The sequence below is a fragment of the Pongo abelii genome, chromosome 18 (genome assembly GCF_028885655.2).
Source record: "Pongo abelii isolate AG06213 chromosome 18, NHGRI_mPonAbe1-v2.0_pri, whole genome shotgun sequence".
In the NCBI taxonomy this organism is placed as follows: Eukaryota; Metazoa; Chordata; class Mammalia; order Primates; family Hominidae; genus Pongo; species Pongo abelii.
This window is the reverse complement of record NC_072003.2, coordinates 45,305,800-45,313,751: the sequence shown is the minus strand read 5'-3', so window position 1 is coordinate 45,313,751 and position 7,952 is coordinate 45,305,800. Positions and strand designations below refer to the sequence as shown.

General features: G+C 39.2%; 1 long non-coding RNA gene across 1 annotated transcript; it reads left to right on the top strand.

Annotated features, from left to right (window-relative positions):
* On the top strand, positions 1 to 6,236 carry LOC129050770 (uncharacterized). Its single transcript, XR_008514530.2, has 5 exons — positions 1 to 146; positions 600 to 736; positions 1,929 to 2,170; positions 4,989 to 5,026; positions 5,799 to 6,236. It is a non-coding gene; the product is annotated as an uncharacterized LOC129050770 (long non-coding RNA).
* Positions 6,237 to 7,952: the final 1,716 nt, after the last annotated feature.

The window sequence follows — 7,952 nt, the reverse complement described above, 5'->3', positions numbered from 1 at the left end:
GAGTTACCAGGATCTCAATGTAAACCTTACGTCCTGACAGAGGCTGCTGTGAACTCAATTGCGTGCTTCCCAAAATTCGTATGTTGACACTGTCACCCCCGGTACCTAAGTATGTGACTACATTTGGAGATAGCATCATCAAAGAGGTAATTATATTAAAATGAGGTATTTGGGGGTGGAGGTGAGGGAGTGGGGAGATGGCCAAATTATACAACATTTCAGCTAGACAGGAGGAATAAGGACACCAGGTCTATTGCGTTTGGTGACTACAGTTAATGTAATCTGTTCTTGAACATTGCTAGCACTGTAGATTTTGAGTGTTCTCACAACAGAAAAATTATGGGTATGTGAGATAATGCATATGCCAATTAGCTTGGGTCAACCATTCCACAATGTATGCATATTTAAAAACAGTTCCACAAATGCAGACAATTTTTATTAGTTACAATAAAAAATGTTTTAAAATGATGACCTTAGGGTGGGCCCTAATCCAATCTAACTGATGTCTCCATACAAGAGGAGATAAGGATACAAATGGGCACACACAGAGAAATGACCATGTGAGGACACAATGAGAAGGTGGCCACTTACAATCCTAGGAGAGAAGCCTCGGGGGCAACACACCCTGCCCACACCTTGACCCTGGACTTCGTCCTCCAGATAAAATCCTTCATCCTCCTTCATCAGATGGAATCTTCTGACCCTGAATACTCTCCAAATGCTGCAGTGTACCAAGGTGAGGGGAGAAAACAAACAGCAAAGCTCAACTAACAGTGTTTGGGCAGGGTGACAGTGAAGGCAGGAAGATCACGTAAAAAGGAGACGGAGCTATTGGAGCTCAATCCACGTCCTGTTGTTTCTACATCAGAATCTATAGTAGCAATAGTCAGGTTTGGTGGGTTTGTCCTTGCCTGCCCCGTAAGTGCCAGAGGGGATTATTCTAAGCGGGGTGAGGAACAGGTAACTTGCACTTCGCAAGTGAGACAATCTTCTCTGCCATTTGCCACAGTGGCATGGCAGAATTTATCATGACTGTCTCTATCCTCTGATGTGCAAAAAGTTCAACTCTGTAGGTGAAGTTCTGTCGGCTGCCAATTTGGAAGCATCTGCCTTCATGCTCTTGTCTAGGTTGGTAACATCTCTCTGCCAGTAGCTGATACAATTCTCAAAATCCCATAGTCCTGTTTTCCAGTTAAGGTTCACTGGAACTATGTGGGCAGATTTACATAGCTCAGTTCTTCCAGCAGCCAAAAAATACTTGATATTGTTTTCATCTGAAGCCTCTGAGAGAGGGAGTCAGCCTCCACCTAGAGGTGGCCCTTAGAATTTTTGACACATAGTCTCCCTGATGCTACTACTTACACTGATTTGAAAGTCAGTGACAAGCTTGCTCCAAAGCTTCTGTCAGATTGAATCCTGACACATCAAGGGCTTGGGGTTTCCCAGCTTGATATTCCAATTTTGAATTGAGTAAATTTGAGTTCTACAAGACCTCAGAAGGCCACTTAGAATACAACACATTCTAAGAGAAAATTGGGCTGCCACAGGAACATTAGCTGTAAGACAAAAAATTACATCCTTTGGTGAAAAATGTATGCTCCTTGATATGGATTGGCTGTGTCCCCACCCAAATCTCATATTGAATTTTAGCTCCCATAATTCCCAAGTGTGATGGGAGGGACCCTGTGAGAAATAATTGAATCATGGGGGCAATTTCCCCATACTGTTTTCAAGGTAATGAATAAGTTTCAAGAGATCTGATTGTTTTATAAGGAGAAACCCCTTTTGCTTTATGTTACTTTCATTCTCTCTTCTCTTGTCTACCACCATATGAGACATGCCTTTCACCTCTTGCCATAATTGTGAGACTTCCCCAGCCATGTGGAACTGTGAGTCTATTAAAAGTCTTTCTTTTGTAAATTGCCCAGTCTTGGGTATGTCTTTATCAGCAGTGTGAAAAGGAACGAATTCACCGCCCTCCACTGTTTGAAGCAAAACTGCTGGCTCTATGAGGTCTTCAATTCACTAAATATTTCCTAAATGCCTGGCCCTAATCCCCTGACAAGTCAAGGAAGCTGCCACCTTTTGGTGCTCACTGGGCTGCTATGGATGTCTAACCTCAGTGCCAACAACACAGAACCTGAAGCAGGGGTGGTTGTTCCACTTAATGGTAAGAGCTCAGGGTTGTGGGTCATTACTCATGTTCTAACTGTTTGGTCTTTCACATTGAAACTAAAGGATGTTTGAGTAAGGACATCCTTTTTTGGCTTCAAATCAGGAAGAATTTCAGCTGCTGATCTGTCAGGTCATTCATTTAGGAGTCCACTGTAAAGGTCTGTTCGCTGAAAATACTAACCACAGTTAAGCCAAAAACCAAGCCTGAATCCATGTGTAATGCAGAGATCATCACTGCATGCCAGACTTGTGTTTCTTGTTGAAAGTTGACCTATTTGTCTTGTGGTTCAGAAGGCCCCAGACCATTCCCGGCATGATAACGGCACTGGCCTTTGGCCCACTTCCTGAAGTATCGATCATGTCTCACCACTATTGACATCTTTAGCATAATAGTCAGCTGACTCCAGCCACACGATGTGTCCCTTGAAGCTCATTCGTGTAACCTTTAGGCTTTTGAGACTACTTGCATTTTAATCACATTGTAGCTTTTATCACTTAATCTATTAATGTGGCCAAACTGTTTGGTTTTACTTTCTTTTTTTCTCTCGTTCCACAAATGTTGGCTAGGTAATTTGTTGATTGAATGTGACTGTCCCCTCAGAACCCCAAAATCTCTTCTTGACTGACTCCAAGATGAAGAGAACATCATTGAAGTCTATAGGCATCCATTTTCAAAATTTGAGATATCTCACTGACCATTCCTGGATGAGATGTGCCTTTCTTTTCCTCAACTGCAACACCAGGAAAATCTGGTTGCCGTATTCTCTGAATGGCAGTCCAGCCCATAGAGGGGTTGTGGTGCTCAACTTACTTATGGTGAACTTTTATATAGAAGTTCTTGTGTCTGTATCATCTGGCTCTACTAGAAAAAAAAATGACTATAAGACAGTATGGGTGACTAGACCTACTTAAAACTGTAGGTACTGGAATAGGGCACACAAATTCTGTGAATGTAGATGGACGACAAAAACTCAAAACCTAAAAATGAGAAAATTAGACCCCAGCAACTACAGAAATGGAGGGACATTAATAGCTTTTTGTCTTTCTGAACTATCCCTAGTGAGACCCAGGGAAGAGTTGGGGAATCCTGTTGGGGCAGGAGGAGGAGGAGTATTAGTTAGACCAAATGGTAGAACAGGACCTGTGGGCTCAGCCTCTCTTAGGAATTCCATGCCTCTGTGATGTAGGCATGGAATCCCAGGGAGCATCCTGCACTCTCAGTGTCTGGCTGTCTGAGGCCACAGTTGTTTCTGATGATAGAGAACAATTGCTTTTTTCTGAGAGACTTAGCACTCCATGGCTGAGGTAAGCTGCATTCTACAGAACATTGATTCCATTTTCTCATTACTCTGTGGTTCCTTCTTCAATTTTTAATCTAGAGATGAAATTATATTTGTCAATATTTGTGTAAAATAGAAATATAAATCTGGCAAGTAGACCATTAGAAGCAGCCCTTAGCAGAAATTCTTGCCTGTTTCTCTTCTCACTTTTATTCAATTATTGGCACAGAGAGATACCCTGATATGTGGTCTTTCAAGAGTAATTAGAACATTATACTTCCAGAAAAGCTGATGGGACAGGGCAGGGCTTAGAGTGAGGATCAAAGCTTCTGTCCAAATCTCCCAGTCTCTATCTGCATGTGGTAGCTGGACTCAGGAAAGACCCTAGAGCTCTAGAAGGGATCATTAAGAGAAAACAAAATCCCTGTAAATTAGAGTACCAGGGAACATGTTCATCAGTCACCTTCAGAGTCAGATGCTTAGGGCTGAGCTTTTGTGGGAGGGCGCAGAGCAGTGCATGCCTGGGAAAGCCTCTGATTATGTATGAGTGATGAGGCTCTGCCTCAAGGAGAAGTCCTGTATCTGACAGAACATGATGTTTCTATGCGTGTGAGATTCAGTGCCCTTCCTCAGCAGAGCACCACTGAGTGAATAATTGTTTTAGGATCCAGCATATGGGGACCAATTTTATTTTGAATTTCTCATAGACAGAAACAGAAGGGATACTTTTCCACTTTGAAATTGAGTAAGAGTGTCAGAAACATCAGTAAAAAAGTCACAGTAGAAAAATCTGGGGTCTTATTTATCCCCAGAAACCACAAAAATCCTGAGAAAACCTGTAAGAATTCACCTTGTAAAAACTTTTTTTTTTCAGTATAGATTTGTCTTTCATTTGACCTTCATTTTATTGCAGGTTATAATTAGTACATTATTTTTTACCTTTATGATAGAAACATCAGATTCCTAAACCCAAATCATTAATGACAGCTCCCCAACTGTAGTTTTTATTGCCAGTTTACTTTTTGCTATGATCTGAATTTGTGTCTCCTTCTAAAAACTCATTTGTAAGAGTTTAATCCCTAATGTGATAGTTTTATAACATGGAGCTTTTTGGGATGTGACTAACTCAAGAGGACTTCATCCTCATAAATGTAATTAATACCCTGTAATAAAGGTTGAAGCAAGCACCCTTGTCCCTTTTGCCATGTGAGGACACAGCAAGAAGGCATCATTTATGAGAAATGGGACCCTCACCAGACACTGAATTTGCTGGTGCTTTGATCTTGAACTTTCCAGCTTCCAGAACTGTGACCAATACATTTCTGTTATTTATACATGATCCAGTCTAATGTATTTTGTTTTAGCAGCCTGAACAAAGACAGTTTCTCATGCACTGTGGTTTATTTTTGAATTTATACTTCCACTGAGCTGTCCATATATTCATTAATCAACATGTCTCATAGGGTGTGATAGCCACTCTAATTATTTTTTCAAAGTGTCCTCAGCTGTTCTTATTTGCGTTTTCATCTGTAGGAGTTCTGCAATAAAATGCCTGCCTTCACTACCAGATGGTATGTCTATTGGGACAAAATTAAATTTTTGAATTACTTCTAACAAATTGATGATTGAGTAATATTGAGTTTTTCTACCTTAGAACATGATGTGGTTTTCCACTTTTTTATGCTGATTTTCTCATATTTCAAAAACTTTTTATGGTCTTTATTATAGGTTTTACAAATTTTTTTTAGATTTATGTATGGCTAGTTTATTTTACTTTGTCCTGTTAAAAAGTAAACTGTAATACAATACAAATTTTAAGAGTTTTATTGGCTGGGAATGATGGCTCATATCTGTGATTCTAGCACTTTGAGAGGCCAAGGTGAGAGATTACCTGAGCCCAGGAACATAGTAAGACCCTATCTCTATGAAAAAATAAGAAGAAATTAGCTGGGTATAGAGGTGCATTCTTGTACTTGTAGCTACTCATGGGGTAAGGTGGGAGGATGGCTTGAGCTCAGGATGTAAGGCTACAGAGAGCTCCGATTCTGTCTATGCACTCCAGCATGGGCGACAGAGTAGGAATCTGTTTCAAAAAACATTTTCTTGAGTAAGAAGCAACTAATGAATTGTGGAACATGAGACCAAAAAATGTTTAGCATTTAAATGGCAAAGTGTCAGAGGTAAGATTGCATTGAAAATATGCAGAAGCAAAATATTAAAATTATTTGATTAGTTGCAGTTAAAAAACTGTCTTTTTTGGTTTACCTTATAGACGTATATTGCTATACCTTCTTGGGTACTTCTGATAAACTTAAGTTCTGTTATTGTTGATTTTTAATACAGGTATTCACAAAAATAGCTCACATTATGTTTTGCTTGTTTGCAAGTCAACAAGATGAGGTCACTGAAGAGGTCTGATTTTGTCTGCTCAGGAATGTTTCAGGCTTGGTCTCCCTTTTAATTTACTTTGTAAATCATTTTGTAATTTTTATCTCCTACCCATTCTGTAACTTGTTAATTACTTTTATACATATGTAATATCTTTTATGTATGATTTCTAAGTATATTACTAGTGAACATTGACTGTTACACAGGCATGCCTTGTCTTATTGCACTTCATTGTGCTTCCCAGATGTTGGATTTCTTACAAATTGAGGGGTTTTGGCAACCTTACCTTGAGCGACTCTATCAACAATATTTTTTCCAACACCATGTGATCTTTGTGTGTGTGTGTATCTGCGTCAGCATTTTTATCAATAAAGTATATTTTTTATTAAGGTATATACATTGTTATTGTAAACCTAGTCTGTTTCAGTCTACAGTACAGTGTAAACATCACTTTTATATGCACTGGGAAACAAGAAAAGCTGTGTGACTCACATTATTGTGATATTTGTCTTATCACACTGCTCTAGAGCAAAAGCTAGATATCTCCAAGGTGTATTTGTATATTTTCATTGAATTGGCTCCATTTACTGGAATGATAAATCACTATTCTTTGACTAACACAAGAGCTGTGGAGTGTGGAGAGGTCAGGGTGAAAATAAAGAAGAAGTGAAGATAAAAAGTCCTCTAACTCACACATGGAGTAAATTCAAGTTCAGTATGGATGAAACACGAAATTATCTAAAATTGAATATTCTCAAAAACATTAATGTTTATATCATTATGTGTATAAAAATTATGAGGTAGAGAACAAAAATACATTTAGATGATGAAAGATTTCATCTCACTGTAAAATGCAAGAAGAAAAATATAAATATGGCAATATGTGAAATAAATGACAATATATTACATTTAATATCCTACAATACAGTACGATCAACTGAAATGTAAAAGATAGAAGAACGTTTAAATTTAGAAAATTTAAAATGAGGCAAATATGAGTCAGGTGAAGAATAAATAAGTATAATCAATTACATTTAACATATCTTGACTTCAATTTATGTAAAAATATTAATAGTAAATGCCTTGTGTAGTGATTTCACCATAATTTTATTAAACTATAAAAATATATTGACATTTTCCCATAGGGAGTACTATTAAAGGTTTGTGGATATCAGTCCTCCATGGGTTCAGTGTGGGAGAGTGAAAGGCTACAACCTTTTCTAAATTAAAAGAAAAGAATATAATTTTATACTTATTTTTCTACAATTTAAAATAGCAAAGGCATATGAATGATTACATTCTAATATTTGTTTGATAATACAGAAATGTAGGACTTTTTCAGACATCCAAAAGACATCAAATGTCTAACAAGAAATATAAAATTTGTTTAGAATGTTAGCTCTCTACAAAATGCAGGGTTCACCATTTTGAGTATGTTGTTCAAGTCCCTTTCCTATGACTGCTTCAGGTTTTGTCATGTATTAACATAGTGCATCTAAAATTGTCATTGTTGCTTATCTGGAAGAATCTGGGAAGTAGCAGGTTATTGTTCTCATTCCAAGAGCTGCATTCTCTGCTGAATAGGGTGTGGGTGCAGCCAGCTCAAACCTCATCTGATCCACTGACAGGTTCAGTTATCTCCTGCCCAGGCAAGGGGTGGGCTTCTCTATCCATGGCTGGATCCCCAGGGCCAGGAGAGTGGCTGAAGCAAGCCATTTCTTAGCAGGAAAGACATAACCTGCCTGGGTGGCCATAACATCTGCACCTGAGCACACAGAGGCCCCCAGAGCTGAGCAAGCTGAGTGAACTGCTCCCAGGTCAGTGGAGAATGGACCTGCTGCACCAACACCTGGAGTAGGTCTTGATAAATGGCCTTTGACACACCTTGCAAGGTCACGAAGCTTTCCGAAGTGATGGCTATTGAACTCCTGGAGCCTGAGGCCTGTGCCGCTTGCTGCACCCAGTGTGAGCCATGAAAGGCCTTCTGTGGTGGGCATCACAGGTCTCCTGGATTTCACTGCTGTGCACAGGGGTGGAGGACTTTAGTTTCCTTTTCAACATCAAACTGTGCTCCTCTCCTGGACAGGTCCCTGCAGAGGAAGCATGTGA